This window comes from Octopus bimaculoides, chromosome 2 (genome assembly GCF_001194135.2).
Source record: "Octopus bimaculoides isolate UCB-OBI-ISO-001 chromosome 2, ASM119413v2, whole genome shotgun sequence".
NCBI classification, from domain to species: domain Eukaryota; kingdom Metazoa; phylum Mollusca; class Cephalopoda; order Octopoda; family Octopodidae; genus Octopus; species Octopus bimaculoides.
Window position 1 is genome coordinate 11,806,115 of NC_068982.1, and position 16,575 is coordinate 11,822,689.

At 34.5% G+C, this 16,575-nt stretch overlaps 1 long non-coding RNA gene and 1 other non-coding gene across 3 annotated transcripts in view; one reads left to right on the forward strand and one right to left on the reverse strand.

Annotated features, from left to right (window-relative positions):
- LOC128250464 (uncharacterized) overlaps positions 1 to 16,575 on the forward strand; it is a 495,659-nt gene that overhangs the window by 350,831 nt on the left and 128,253 nt on the right. The gene's annotated exons all lie outside the window — the stretch shown is intronic.
- Positions 12,916 to 13,027, reverse strand: LOC128247161 (U6 spliceosomal RNA). The gene has a single exon (XR_008263571.1). It is a non-coding gene; the product is annotated as a U6 spliceosomal RNA (small nuclear RNA).

Genomic DNA, 16,575 nt, shown 5'->3' on the forward strand with positions numbered 1-16,575 from the left:
TATATATATATATATGTATATATATACATATATACGACAGGCTTCTTTCAGTTTCCGTCTACCAAATCAACTCACAAGGCTTTGGTCAGCCTGAGGCTATAGTAGAAGACACTTGCCCAAGGTGCCATGCTCTTCAGCTGTCCAGCTCCTGTCAAACCGTCCAACCCTTGCCAACATGGAAGGTGGATGTTAAATGGCGATGATGATAATGATAATGATAATGATTATACATCCATCACGGCTGATCTCAGCTAGTTGTGATGAGCGTAAGGTTATATAATCAGATTGTTACCTAACACACCATTGTATTCCTTGTGCAAAACTGATTGGTAAAATCAACTGCGATGGATTATAATACAATATATTTCAGATAGTATACCCATTCTATTGACAGATATACAAGTGCATCTTTTCCCAGATTTATGGTCTCTAAGATGACTCATGAGCATATATATATATATGTATATATGTATATATATATATATATATATATATATATATATATATATATATATATATTTGTACATATACATTTTATTAAAGCTGAAGAAATCTTCCCAAATTGCTACTCAGAGTTTCATGTTACCATTTATCTGACAGTTGCGATCATACTAAAAACACACACACACACACATAAACATACATGTGTGTGTATAGCACAAATATAGATGTGTTATACATATAACATATGTGAGTACGTACGTGTTGTTTACATTTAGATTGTAATTTAGAAGAATTGAGACTTATGCATACACATGCATTTTAGTGTACACAAGTTTATATATATATATATATATATATATATATATATATATATATGTGTGTGTGTGTGTATGTGTGTATGTATGTACGTATATACATATGTCAGTGGATACATACACACACATGATTGCGTATTTGTTCATGTTCATTTTTCTTTTTAGTTAATAGTTGAAGTTACAAACTATAATTTTCTATTACTGGATATATTTGATATTCTACTCTGTCTATTATTAGAGGTGTATTTTTCTTGTTTTTTGTTCTACAATATCTTATTCCCATGTCTTGTTTTAATTAATAAATTCATGAAATATTTTTTCTTATTATTACTAAAAGAATTTTTTTTTTTTTATTCCACCTTCAGTAAACATTTTCACACTTGTGAGTAAAGATATTTAATAATAGAACTACTTACATGCCGAGTCAAGTCCCAGCTTGTTTTGCCCTGCTCTTGATAAATATTATTTATTATAGAGAGAGCATTAGATCTGGCTACATAATAACTTACACAACCTTTTCATAATAATATAGCTAAGTAGTTCTTATTTCTTTGATTGTATTATATATTTAATTAGCATTGTATGGATTTATCCACAGACACCAATGTAGACTACTTAAGTGCAACAGTAGAACTCTTCATTTTTATTTTCTTCTTTTCATTTTTATCTGTTAGTGTTAACCTTGTTTGGATGCTCTGACTGGATTAATGTCTTTTTAATGATTGCATTGTCATTGGTAACAAAGGCTTATTTCTTTCTACATTGTAATAGTAAAAATTGTATTTTTTTCCCCTTCAATCGTAATTAAAACCGAGATAATGAAATTTATGAGGAAGTTATTATTTATAGTCTTCAGAGTTTTGTTGCTGATTGTAAATGTAAGATTGTTGTAAATATGTGTTTTCTGTTTTTCTATCAACACCATTTAGCTCTGTTATCATGATACTCAGTTTTAGATTTGCTTTTTAAGGCTGCTTTATTCGGTGTATTTTTTCTTCTCTTCCTGATTTGTTATATCTCAGAAATACTTTGATAATGTACAGAATAAGAGTATTTCTTGTCACTGGAATTTTGATAAAACTGAGATAAATCTAAAAAGAAACTACAAGTTACAGAAATGATAAACTCACATATATAAATCTTTTTGTTAGGTAATTTTATTTTTCTCTGAATAACTTAGGGAGGAAATGTGTTCCAAAATTTTCAAAAATTCCGAAAACATTGCTGAGAACAATATATTTGAAAACTGAGATTTAATATGAGATAAATTACAGTTATGTTGGTTTAACCCATTAGTATTCACAGTTGATGTGTGTTGATGCATTTATCTAAAAAATGCCGAAATATTGAAAAGTAAGAAAAACATGACTTCACCTAAGATTGGTGGCGGTCTTTCCGGCTGCCAGATATAATATGTCGGCTTGGTTATCGTCATTCCAGTTTTGCTGGCTAGAATATTGAAGTGTTAAGATACTTTTAACTGAAGCTGGCAGCACTGAAGAGCAGGAATAAATCTGTAAGTACTCCTCTTTTGAGCTTCAACAGCTTAAAATATTGACACTTAACTTTCCCTTTGATGAGTCAACTGTTAATGTTGAGGAGTGCCTACTTAAGGCACATCATATCATTACCAGAATGGCTAATAGCTTATGTCCATTAGTAGCTTGCACAGAAAAGTCAAAGTTCTGCTGGTATGTAAACACCTAACTCAAGGTTCTCTGAAGTCTTGCATCTTATCCACTTGTTTACAGCACTTCTACATTACTGTATAGGCTATGATGATAATTATTGATGAATAAACAAAAGAGAGGTTTGATTATTAATGTTTGAGATCATACAATATAATCTAAACCCAATGAAGTGAACGACTTTTCTTTTTACACGATTAAATTACTTATCATAGAAATTACCTTTATTTCTTCTGCTGAGTTAATTATGTTAAGGTTGCCGAATATCTCCTGTAAGCTCTCTGAGAGTACATACAATGTTTGAAAGTAATTATAACTTTTGTCACATGTGATGTAATCTATTTCATTACATATGATGCAATCTATTGTGTGTGTAAATACATTTATTAGTCTTGCTCTGCTCTTGCTGTGAAGATTGTTCTCAGTTAAGCCTAATTTAATGAAATGATGTGATCAGGAAGTTAGCCTATCATGATTTCGTTTGTCCTCAAGCCCAATATGTCCATCATGTGCTCTCTGTTTTCACATTCATAATAGACTCTCTTCAGATCTACCATACTCACCTGGTAAATCTATTATGTGTAAGTAAATATAATTCAAAAGAGATTCAAAATCATGATTGTTAATTCCTGATCATGTGGTCATATCAACTTGGGTTTTAACCCCAAACAATATTCACAGCATGACTGAAAGTATGTTTACATAGACATAATAGATTAAGTCATGTAATAGGTTAGAAAAAGTATGATTAATCTAGCTGCATTTTTTTTTTTTTTTTTGAAGTCCTCACCTCTTTTTATACAAAACATGTTATGTATAAGACATTTTCTTGGAATTATTGAAAGAGCTCATAACAAGACTTGGGAGGAGTCTAAAACATATTAAAAACATTCTCGTCTACTTATTTGTCATATGGTCTCACTAACTTAGAAATTAAATCAAAATCTTCACAGCGAGGATATATTTCTGTACACATATAAGATTTATTATAAGGAATACCAAATTTATCTGCATGTCAAACATGAGCAGAATTTAGAAAATTACTATTTGTAAATCTCACATCGAGAGATATTCAGCAACAGTACTTTGGAGTAAAGATTATTTGCCAACATAACATGACAGTCCTGGTTTAGGACGAATGATGCTGGGGCTAAATTACAGTAAAATTCATCCTAAACTAGGACTGCCATGTTATGTTGGCAAATAATCTTTACTCCATAAGCAGAATTGTTTAACTCTTTAGCATTTAAACTGGCCATATCCAGCCCAAATATTCTCCTGGTTTTATGTTCAAACTGGCCAGATCCAGCATCTCACACCTACCTGGCGATATCATTCTAAAAATAAACAATCACATCTTTGGAATCTGCAGAATTAACGTTTAAAAATGTGAATAAATAAGCATTGCATTTGTCAGAAGAATCTGAATGGGAAAGGGTTAAGTCTTCAAAATAAATAAATGAATAATGCCTTCTGATATTTAATTCCAACCTTTTATGTCTTGAGTTCAAATCTCACTGAGTGCAACTTTACTTTTCATCATTCTGGGGTCACAGGGGGATGGTGATAAAAAAGAGTTCTGATGTAATTGTGTTTATGTTAGAAACCAATATTCAACTAATTTATATTTTAAAGCATTTACTATTATTATTCCTTACACTTTATTGAAGAATAGTTCTTTTAGATTCATTTGTATGGCTTTACTTGCAATACTAATTCTCTTCTGTCTTTTGTTTGGCTATTTTTCTCTGAGTTCCACCAGATGATTTACCCGTTTCTATTTGACCTCTGAAAGCTATAATGGTATGTCATTGAAAGTATTATTATTGTAGCCAGCAGAAGCAGAACCTTTCAAGTCCCCAGTAAAACGTCTATTCTACAGATATGTCTGAACAGATGCCAACGAATCTTTGCAAGATTAATGTTTAATTGTCCACATCCGCACCTTTTGTGGAATTGCATGTTGCCATTTTTATTTCGCCATCAAGTAGGAATCATAACTGTTTATGGAGAAAGGAATCCAGCTTTTCTATTTTACTCTTATTACTTTTATCCACCTATAAAGAATCACCATTCACTGGAACACATTATGAAGACACATGGAAAGTACTTCTCCCCCTGTTGAGATCTGTCTCATAAAGACCACAATAATTTTAATGCAGACATTACCAGAATTATTTCATGTATAACATTCTAAACATCACAAAAGAAAAACAGTCTCCATTTGATTTGTGAGAGCGGCAGATAAGATATCTGCAGTATTTACATTCTGAGTTCAAATCCTGCCAAGATTGATTTAGTCTTTCATCCTTCTGGAGTTAATGAAATGAAATTCCAGCTGACTCCTGAGAATAATCATTCATTTAATACAACCTTGATGTAAATTGAATTATAAAAGCAGATCTTATTTTGTATCTCTCTTGATGATTGTAAAATTAGTCTTTTCAATGTTTATACAGAGAAATTATTTTGTAAGTGCCTTGGAAATGTTCTATCAAATTTTTTAGGAATTTCTGCAGCCATCAAAATGAAATGTAGATTCCTAGTGTATATAATTCAAAACAAAGTTAAAGTGCTGGACTACTAACCACTGTAATTTTATTTATACTCTTACTAAATATGGTTTGTTTTAATGAATAAAAGCAAAGTTCTGCTCTTACTTTATAATTGAATGTTTTGCTGAAGGAAAGGTATTCAAGTGTAAACACAGTTGTTTCAATAAAAGACTATTGCAAACATGATAAAATTAATGCAAGACAATAAAGCTGTAGGTGGTATTAACCTTGCTTATCTCAGATGTACCAGTCTACCTCCAAGACATGAAAAATGTCAGTAAATGAAAATTGTTTTGTGATAGACCAATCATCCGTTATTGTTATCACCATCGTGTTTTTTATGTTTTCCTTCTCACTCTCCGTACTGGCATGGGTTGGATGAGACACCTCGAGGTAGTATTCTATGGCTAGATGCTTCTCCTATGCCAACTCTTGTTTTTCAAATAAGGCATTTTTATTTCATTGGATATCACACATTGTAACTACCAAACTACAGATGATGTTTACAGGTGCTGATGTATTACCATTGCATAAATAGTGCAATGCAAAGACTAAAAATAAGCATTGATGCACGCGCACATGCGTGCACACACACACACACACACACACACACACACACACACACACACACACTAGCAGTTACAACAACAAAGTTTCCAGCTGATCCGATCAACAGAACAGCCTACTTGTGGGATTAACATGCAAGTAGCTGAGTACTCCACAGACAGTTGTACCCTGAAAGTAGTTCTCAGGGAGACTCAGTGTGACACACAATGTAACACGTTTGGCCCTTTGAAAAATGGGTACGACTCACATTTGCCAGGTAAATGGACTAGAGAAACTTGAAGTAAAGTGTCTTGCTCAAAGTCATAGTGTATCACTGGATATTGAACTCATGATCTTACAGTTGCAAGCCGAATACCCTAACCACTTAGTCATGCACCTTCACCCACCCTCTACACACATGCAAACACATATCATATGACAGTTTTCATGCATCAGTTACACTCATAAAACATTGGTCAGTTTGAGACTACAGTAGTAGACATTTGTATCCCACCGCATAGCAGTAGGATTGAACCTAAAGTCATTGAGTTATGAAGTGAAGCTTGTACCATATTTCTACACCTCCAAGAAATCATCTAATGAGCATATAAGATATCTTGCATACACTTCTTAATAATGGTTTTGGACAAGATGATATTTCTCACATGCAAATATCTTTTTTATATCCTGTATTCTTCCAAACCATTTTTTCTGTATGGATCTCTTTGATTCCTATTTTCTTGGATGGATCCTCTAAACCCTTTGATGTTTATGAAATAATATCATATTTTTATATTTTATTTTATTTATGCGCCCTTTTAAAGCCTAGCCAGGTTCATGGGCCCGGTTTCCTGGTTTCTATGGTATATGTGTTTCTCCCCAGCTTGACGGGACACTAGTCCATCGCATATTTTTATAACTGAATATTTAATTTTTTATTGCCCACAGGGGGCTAAACATAGAGGGGACAAACAAGGACAAAGGCATTAAGTCGATTACCTTGACCCTAGTGCGTAACTGGTACTTATTTAATCTACCTTGGCGGAATTTGAACTCAGAACGTAATGGCAGACGAAATACCGCTAAGCATTTTGCTCAGCGTGCTAACGATTCTACCAGCTCGCCACCCATATAACTGAATATTATTTGGAATTCTACTACAGTAGAAGACACTTGTACTCCACTGCTCTGTGGTAGGATGGAACCTTAAGTCATATATTTATGAAGTGAATTTTGTACCTCATTGCTATGCCTCCAAGAAATCATTTAGTGAACATAAAGAATATTTCACATACACTTCTTAATAATGGTTTCAAATTTTGCCAATAAGGGCAGCAGTTTTGGGGGAGGGGATGAGTTGATTACATTGACTCCAATGTTCAACTGGTACTTATTTTATCGAGCCTGAAAGGATGGAAAGTAAAGTTGACTTCGGTAGACTTTGAACTCGGAACATAGCGACAGGTGAAATACTGCTAAGCATTTTGCCCATTGCTCTAACAATTCTGCCAGTTTGCCACCTTAAACACTTCTTAATAATGATTTCAAATTTTTGCCACAAGGGCAGCTTGGGGGAGGGGATTAAAGTGTAACTGGTACTTATTTAATTGATCTCGAAAGGATGAAAGACAAAGTTGACCTCAGCGGAATTTGAACTCAGAATGTAGTGGCAGACGAAATACCACTAAATGTTTTGTCTGGTGTGCTAACGATTCTACCAGCCCGCTGCCTTTAAACATTCCTTAATAATGATATCACATAGTTATCATGTGAACATCCCTACTCACATGTTTGCACCTATCATCATTGTCACCATCATCATCATCATCATCATCATCATCATTTAGTGTCTGTTTTCCTTGCTGGTATGGGTTGGATGGTTTGACAGGAGATGGTAAGCTGGAGTGCTGCACCGGGATCTACTGTTTCGGCATGGTTTCTATGGCTAGATACCCTTCCTAATGCCAACCACTTCAAAGAGTGTACAGGGTGCATTTTATGTGGCACCAGTACGGGTGCTTTTTATGTGACACAGCATGGAGCCTTTTACATGGTGCCATCTTGGGTACTTTTTATGCGACATCAGCATATCTAATATCATCGCTTTACGTATCTAAGTAGTTGCAGGTTTGAGGAGGAAGCAAGCTATCAGAAGTACCTGTCTCTGATGTATGATAGCTACCAGTCTTCAAAAAGGTTTACTGAAGAACCACTGTCGTAATTCAATTGACTACATTTCTCGCTTTTATATAAGGGTCTCTCTTTTACATTATTTTCAAAATTTCATTTGTCTGCATCATTGTGAGAAGTTTCTGTTATTTCAAGTAGTTGTTCGGTTGGCTGGTTGGTTGGTTGGTTGGTTGGCTGGTTGGCTGGTTGGTTGGTTGGTTGTTACTGTTGAGTTGCTTCACTTAACTCTACCTTCACAGATCAATGGCATGGAAGTAGCTGATTAAATAAGTTGATTGATTGGCAGCTCTAGTTATTTCTGGATGTAGTTATTCAATCTTTAGAGTGATATATATTCTCTCCTAATATTTTCAGACTTACAAATATGGTTCCCATTTTGAAGATAGAAAGTTTGTTGAAGAAGAACTAGTTTACCTGTATTGAGCAGATTTTAATACCATAGTTGGTTGGACGAGATGACATTTCTCACCTGCAAATATCATTGTTATATCCTGCATTCTTCAAAACCAGTGTTTCTTAACCATTTTTTTCTGTATGGAAACCTTCAATTCTTATTTTCTTGGATGGATCCTCCAAACCCTCCGATGTTTATCAAATAATACCATATATTTGTGGCCGGTGACAATACTGGTTGATTGGCACCTGTGCTAGTGGTACATAAAAAGCACCATTTGAGTGTGGCCGATGCCAGTGCTGGCTGACTGGTCCCATGCTGGTGGTATGTAAAAAGCACCATTTAAGTGTGGTCACTGCCAGTGCCACCTGACTGGCTCCTGTGCTGGTGGCACGTAAAAAGTACCCACTACACTCTCTGAGTGGTTGGTGTTAGGAAAGGCATCCAACTGTCGAAACCTTGCCAGATCAGATTGGATCGTGGTGCAGCCTTCTGGCTTGCCAGTCCTCAGTCAAACCATCCAACCCATGCCATCATGGAAAGCGGATGTTAAATGATGATGATGATGATGATTATCTTTGCAACTCATTGATTTCATTAGATATCATTCTTGTTTCAGTCATTTGACTGCAGCCATTCTGGAGCACTGCCTTTTAGTCGAACAAATCGACCCCAGGACTTATTCTTTGTAAGCCTAGTACTTATTCTATCACTCTCTTTTGCGGAACCACTAAGTTATGGAGACGTAAACACACGAACATTGGTTGTTAAGTGATGTGGTGGTGGGGGGGGGGCAAACACAGACATGCAAATACATACATACATATATACATATATATAGTTGAATTTTGCAGAAAAACAAAAGATGAAGACAGGTGTATAAACAACAAACAGGTGTATTAGTTTAACACTCTTCAACAGAAAGGAACCCAAGGAAATAGAGAGAGAATAAAAAATCTTTTGGAGATAGCAGTAATATATATATATATATATATATATATACAACGAGCTTCTTTCAGTTTCCGTCTACCACATCCACTCAAAGGCATTGATCGGCCCTATAGTAGAAGACACTTGCTCAAGGTGTCACACAGTGGGACTGAACCCGAAACCATGTGGTTGGGAAGCAAGCTTCTTGCCACACAGCCACTTCTGCACCTATATAAGTTGTGATATTTGCTAATTAGAAGAGAGAAGTGAATATTATTAGCTAAAGGTGTAATCCAATCAGCCCTGAATATTGTGTGCTGCAAGAAGCAGCTCGGTGTGTTGTGTGGGTAATAAAATTATTTCAAAAAATATTTTAAAAATTCCAACTGAAATTCAAGGTTTCATTTATTGAATAAATAAATAAATATATATTTAATAATTTCCTGTAGTTTAAATTATATTTATAGCCTAAATTATGTAAATACCATTTTTCAAGATATTTTCATTTTTTTTTTTTGTTTTTTGGATTTTATTCAGAAAGTGAACTAAAATATTTTTATTTGCTTTAAAATCAGTTGTTAGTTAAAAGAAAAAGAAACAAACAAAACAAAAAAAAAAAGCAAAAATGTGAACCAGTGAAATCGGTAATAGTTATGTTATGTTTTTTCACAGAAGAATGAGTTTTGTGACATTCAAAGTTATATTTATGTAAGTTTTCAATGCAAAGCCAATCGTGATTATTAATGTTTCAAATATTTGTTAGTGATTTAACTTCTCGTGGAATTTTTTTTTATTGACATTTCTGACGCTGTGATGATAGTAGTTTTGTAAATATCATTGAACAACAATTATTTATTCAGCAAATTTTTTTTCCTCCCTAATAGATGCCAGAATACATCTTTATAAAAATGATCTACAACTTGTAGATACTTCAAACTTCTACTGGCTTTATCATATCTTTCTCTCCTCCATTTTATTTTAGAGATACACCACACACACACACAGAGTTTTACACTCCACCCATCTGCTCCACCTTTTCCTCTGTCTATGTATTTGTCAGAGTGTCTGTCTGATTCTCTCTCCCTCTCTCTTGCTCTTCTTTCATATGATTACCTGTCAAGAGAATATAGATAGAAATTCCAGTCACAAATGAATTTCTATGTCTTAATCTACTTGAAATAACATCCTCAGGATATTAACAACCCCATTGTCTTCATTCAAATGTATATAGTGTACCAACCTGTTTATTGCATTCATTCTATGAATTTATTATATAAATAAATTTTTCAATAGGCTTCACTTTTAGAATAGCCTTCATCATAGAATTCAAATTTACTTTTGTTCGTAAAGTAAATAGTTGTATCAAGTTTTGTGAGTTTTATGAATGACTATGAAAATTATTGTGGAATTATGGTAATTTCAACCATCATATCTCCTGAACCTTTAGCTTGTTAGGATGATTTGCAATGCTTCTGATATAATTTACCATAGAGTTAAAATAGGTGAACGAAAAAGATGTTTGACTCTCAAATAATTAGTTGTGACTTCTTACACTAAATTGAATCTTTAGGCTAAACTTGAACTTGTATTTCTCCCATTGTTGTGAAAATGAATGTATATATTTTTGTCAAGTCAGTGAGAGAATTTTTGTATAATTGTTTAGCCTGCTAAAAGAAGCAGACAAAATTTCCCTCAAAATCATTCAGTAAGCCAATCACCCTTTAGTATTCAGATTTCCATGTCAAATGTAATGCGTTTTTTATTCACATTGATTTGAATTAGTCATGCCTTATCTTGTATCTTTGAGAATTCAATATCACGATTGTTTATTGTTTGAATATTATTGTAAAGTAGGTGTGAGAGGCTGGATGCAGCCAGTTTGAAAATAAAACAGGTAGAGTATTTTGGCCAGATATGGTTGGTTTAAATGATAAAGGGTTAAAGAGAAAGAATATATTGGGTCATTTAGTTGTGAATAAAATATATCTGAGTAAAAGGTGGCAGGGTCATGCTGAGGATGGTCTGGGACAAAGATAAACAGTATCCTATGTAGCCTTCCATTTTGTTGAACTATCATAATTAATCAAGAGAGATTATTAAAACATTTAGTTGCGAAACACCTTACCTGAGTGTTGAGTGAAAAGTCTGGTCTAATATTTAGTCTAATTCATGCTAAGGCCTCTTTTAGCCATAAATGGCCATTGATTTCTGCACCTAGAAAGTTTCTCTCCAAAGAATAGTCTTAGACATGGTTGTTGTATTGAAGACAAACAATTGCTCAGGCAGATAAGTCTTCTGTTTCCACACCACTGATGGCATCCAAGGAAATGGCAAAGCTGATACAGCATGGCACCAGCATTATCACAGAAGTTGATGTCAGAATTGATAAAAACCAGAACAGATACTACTGCAAAGCATTCTGTCCATTGTGTAAACAATTCTGTCCATCCACCCATTGGTTTGGTCTCTGTAAAAATCACCATTTATTATCCATTCAGGAGAGCAATAACTCTGAATAAAAGCTAATACAGGGTAGAAGGCCACCCAGGCACCCCCCCCCCCCCTTCATATCAGACGATCTCCCTTGTGTTTGTGACATGATTAATTGCAACCTTTATAAACCATTAGAGATTCACAGCACCAAAGCTGGTTGTTATTCTTTTCTGCTAAATGATGTGAGCTGTGATGACCTAGCTCACCCATGCCGGCATGGAAAAATGATGACGATGATAACGATGATGATGTGGTGGTGGTGATTATGATGATGACACTGCAGGCTTCCTTATAGTTTCCATCTACTAAATTCCATGTACAACAAATCAGTCGATTCGAGGCTAAGATGTGAGCAGAAAGATTTGAACTCAGACCTGAGTAGTCAGAAAGCAAACTTCTTACCCGTTCAGCCATTATGTACTTTGTATGTCCTCTAACAGAGTACCCAAGTACTTATCAACTTAGTGTGTCATAAATTTTTAAAGCAAACTAAGTTTCTGTTCCATGAAAAGAGATGCATTCGGTCATTTCAGACAGGGTCTGTTTTTAAAAGAAAATTCTTTGGAAGCAAATCAGGAGTATACAATATCATCACCACCACCACTACCATCATCACTATCATCATCACCACCATCATCATCATCACCATCATTATTTTAATATCTCACCCTATGCTCACATCAATGCTGGATTAACCATTAAGCAAAATAAGCTCGTGCTTAGGGCATCAAAGAAAGGAGGGGGTACCACAGAAATGGTAAATGGTTTACGGCACAAAAGAAATCATTTTAAACTTGCTAAAATAATATTCAAAGTGGTTTATATGATAGTAAATATAATTGTAGAATTGATGGTGTCATAGTGAGGATGTGATCAAAGACTTTGCAATAAAAAAAACTGGACATAACTTTTTAAATATAAATAAGGTGGACGTATACAAAAACAGACATTATTTCTCATCTTACTGATAGTTTTGTTTCATTTTGAAAATTAAAATTCATTTTATGGTTTATTATTGTTTATATTTTGAATTACATTAATATGGGGGCACCAAAGTCTTTTAAGTGCTTAAGGCCTCTATGAGTCTTAATCCTGCCCTGGCTCACATGAATCAAATTGAGTTCACTGTGGCAGGTTTTCTGCAAGTGGATGCTCTTCCTGTCACCAATCCTCCCCTGTTAAACAAGGTAATATTTCCCCATGTTTTTTCACTGAAGACTGGAAATGAATAACATTGCTTGTATGATGGTGATGCCCATATACAAATATTGAATGATATCAAGACAAGTCAAAATAATATTCTTTTAGTCTTTTACTTGTTTCAGTCATTTGACTGCAGCCATGCTGGAACACCGCCTTTAAAAAATATGGAACGCTTCATCAATTTGCATGTCATTCTGGCGCAGGGGCCATGCTAATCTTTTTTGTATCATTCCAATTTTAGTATATGTATTGCCATGTGAAAATTTATACAAGCAACAATCAAATGGAAATTGTAGTTATGGCATATGTCAGTGCTGCATGATGGCTCCCATGTTGGTGGCACGAAATAAGCATCATTCATGTGTGGGTCATTGCCAGTGTCGCCTGACTGGCTCCCCGTGCCGGTAGCATGTAAAATGCACCATCCGAACGTGGCTGATGCCAGTGCTGCCTGACTGGCTCCCGTGCCTGTGGCACGTAAAAAGCACCCACTACACTCTTGGAGTGGTTGGCGTTATGAAGGGCATCCAGCTGTAGAAATTTGCCAGATCAGATTGGAGCCTGGTGCGACCTCCTGGCTTCCCAGTCCCTAGTCAAACCGTCCAACCCATGCCAGCATGGAAAACGGACGTTGAATGATGATAATGATGAAGAAGATGGAATAAACAGGCTTTAATCACAAAACCACAACAATTGTTTCTGTCATCAGATGCTGCGTTTTTCCATATCATACAATTACATAAATATTATATAAATAATCACATAACTAAATATGACCCAGCAGCAGCAGCTATGTACTAGCACATCATCAGGTGAGTAGCTTTGAATATATAATATGTATTCAATCTCCTGCTCTCTTCAACCAGACCTTTAATCAAAGTACACCAGCCATGACATTTCCATTATATTTTCAAACAGTATCTAATTTTAAGATGGTAGGGTATGATTTAAGGGAATTAAACTTGTAGTTGCTGCCTCATTTGCTTGTGTTTACTTGGTTGATAAAAATGGTCTAAATAAATATCACTATTTAGGTATTTCTGTTTATTATTGAATTTCTCATGTTATAATGAAGTTGAAATCTTGGTTATATAAAACAAAATAAATTTTATTCGTAGTTTTAACTATCTAAAATTAAATAGCGGCAGCCTCTTCTGATTGAATTTCTTTACAATAATGTATGATATTTTTAGTTTTCTATGGCAATGTCATAACAGATGTAGACCAAAAAGTTTTTGTTTTTCCTATAGAGTTTTCAAAGTGGTCCTATTTGAAATGTATTTGAGCAATTCATTCTGTCCTCAGTTTTATTGAGAATATGAATATTAGTATTCACTCCACACAGAAGACAATAAATACTTTTTGTATTTTTTTTTTTTAGAGGTAGCTGTGATATGCTAATAAGTCATTAGTATTCAGTATAAATGGAAATGGTGATTGTTATGATAATGTTAATCAAGTACTATTAATAAGATATTTGTTGTGAATTAGAAACTAGTGACTCAAAAAATGCAGTAATGAAAGATAGTCCAAGCATAAAAACTTTCTGAAATTATTAATATTTTGTGATCACATGATTAATACACCGAATAATAAATTATGTAGTCTGGTTTTTTTTTTTTTTTTTTTTTTTTTTTGTGAAATTTTATTTCCTTGTCATAAGCTAATTCAGAAGAACTGGCATTTTACTGTTTTCTAAAAATGAAATTTTATTATATGTAGGATGTTAAGGCTAGTGAGTAAATGGTATATTTTCGAGCTCCTTGCATGCTGAATTCAAATCCCACTGAGGTCAATTTTGTCTTTTATCCTTCTGGAGTCAATAACATAAAGCACCAGTCAGATACTGGTAGGGATTACATTGACTAATCTCCTCCAAATTTCTGGCTTTGAGTTTATGTTAGAAATTATTATACTCTCAAGCACAGCACACATCTTTGGCGATGTGCTGTGCTTGAGAGAACTTGTCAAGCCAAGTGCACCCATACTGGTGGTACATTAAGATCACTTTTCGAGCATTGGGCCTCATAGAGGCCAAGTGGCAGAGTTCCTTTTAAGCACTGGGCCTCATGGAGGCAAAATTGCTGAGCTTCTTTCAAGTGTTGGGCCTCATAGAGACAGTAACCAAGCCCTTTGACATTATGTCATGCTGGTGCCGGTGGCACATAAAAGTGCCCCAGTGTCATGCAAATGGCACGTAAAAGCACCCATTACATTCTCAGAGTAGCTGGCATCACAAAAGGCATCCAACCGTAGAAAACCATGGTAAATAAGACTGGAGTCTGGTGCAGCCTTCCAGCATGCCAGCCCTGGTCAAATCGTCCAATCCATGCCAGCATGGACAACGGATGTTAAATGATGATAATGATGATGATATAGTTACAGGTGTGACTGTGTAGTAAGATGCTTGCTCTCCAACCACATGGTTCTGTGTTCAGTCCCACTGCATTGCATCTTGGAAGTCTTCTACTACAGCCTCAAACCAACTAAAGCCTTGTGAGTGGATTTGGCAGATGGAAACAGAGAGAAGCCTGTCATATCTATCTATCTATCTATATATATATATATGTGTATGTGTGTGGTGTGTATGTACACATGTCTTTGTGTCTATGTTTTCCCCCTTCACCACTACTTGACAACCGGTGGTGGTGTGTTTACAACCCCATTTCATAGTGGTTTGGCAAAAAGAGACTGACAGAATAAGTAAGTACCAGACTTAAAAAAAAAATAACTGCTAGAGTTGATTTGCCTGACTGAAAACTCTTCATGGTGATGCTCCAGCATGGCTACAGTCTAATGATTGAAACAGCAGCTTTTGAGGCTTAAATTGACTTTAGTGAGTGAGGAAAACCTTTGCAGTACCATACCATGCTTTGTATACACCCTTGACTTTAATCTTATTTTTATATACACCCTTGAATTTAATCTTGATTTCAGTAATGAAAGGGCATTCTATGCATAAAGGTTTATGATATTTTTCGCTGTTTAATTTTACTAATGTTGTTGTTGTTGTTTAACCCCAGGTCAGTCCTGGTTGAGCTGACTTCCATTAAGGTTTTCCTTTCTCTCATGGTTTATGTATCTAGGACTACGTGATTTAAGAGAGATTTTACTGCTATTTCTTGCATGTTGAATAGCCATGTCGAAGCTCCATCCTGTAATTTTGCAATTTATATGCAGAGGTATTAGAATTGTTCTCCTTTAATCTTTGTTCTTTTTTTTTGTTTTCATGTATGTGTTTCCAAAATGAAATACAGCCTAGTGAAAAAGATCTGCCAAACACAATACAGAACCTTGTCATTTATCACTTTAATTGAGTGGTAGCATTTTATTTCCTACCAGCATGCAAACGTGATCTCCAACAAGGAAACCTGAATGTTATTCTTGATTTCTTATTCAATTAATTGTCCACTATTTCTGTTTGTATCAGACTGCAATGTGTACTGTACATTGAATACCTTTGCTTTATACACAGTTCATGGTAATACCAAAGTAATAATGGATCTAATATTTGGTATTAATATTTGGAATTAGTTTATAATATTCTTGAGAAAGAAAAAGAAAAAAAAAGTTTTAATATAGATATATCTATAACTTGTTGCTTTTCAATGACAGCAACCAGTTTATCCATAGCTGTTAGTAAACAAGAAAATTAGATTGGAGATAGCTACAAACTTCCAACAAAGTAATTGCTTAGATGCTAAAAACACGTTTATGTAGAAAGACATTTTCAGTGCTATAATCAATTGTTGAATATACATACATACATATATATGTATATATATATATATATATATATATATATATATATATATATA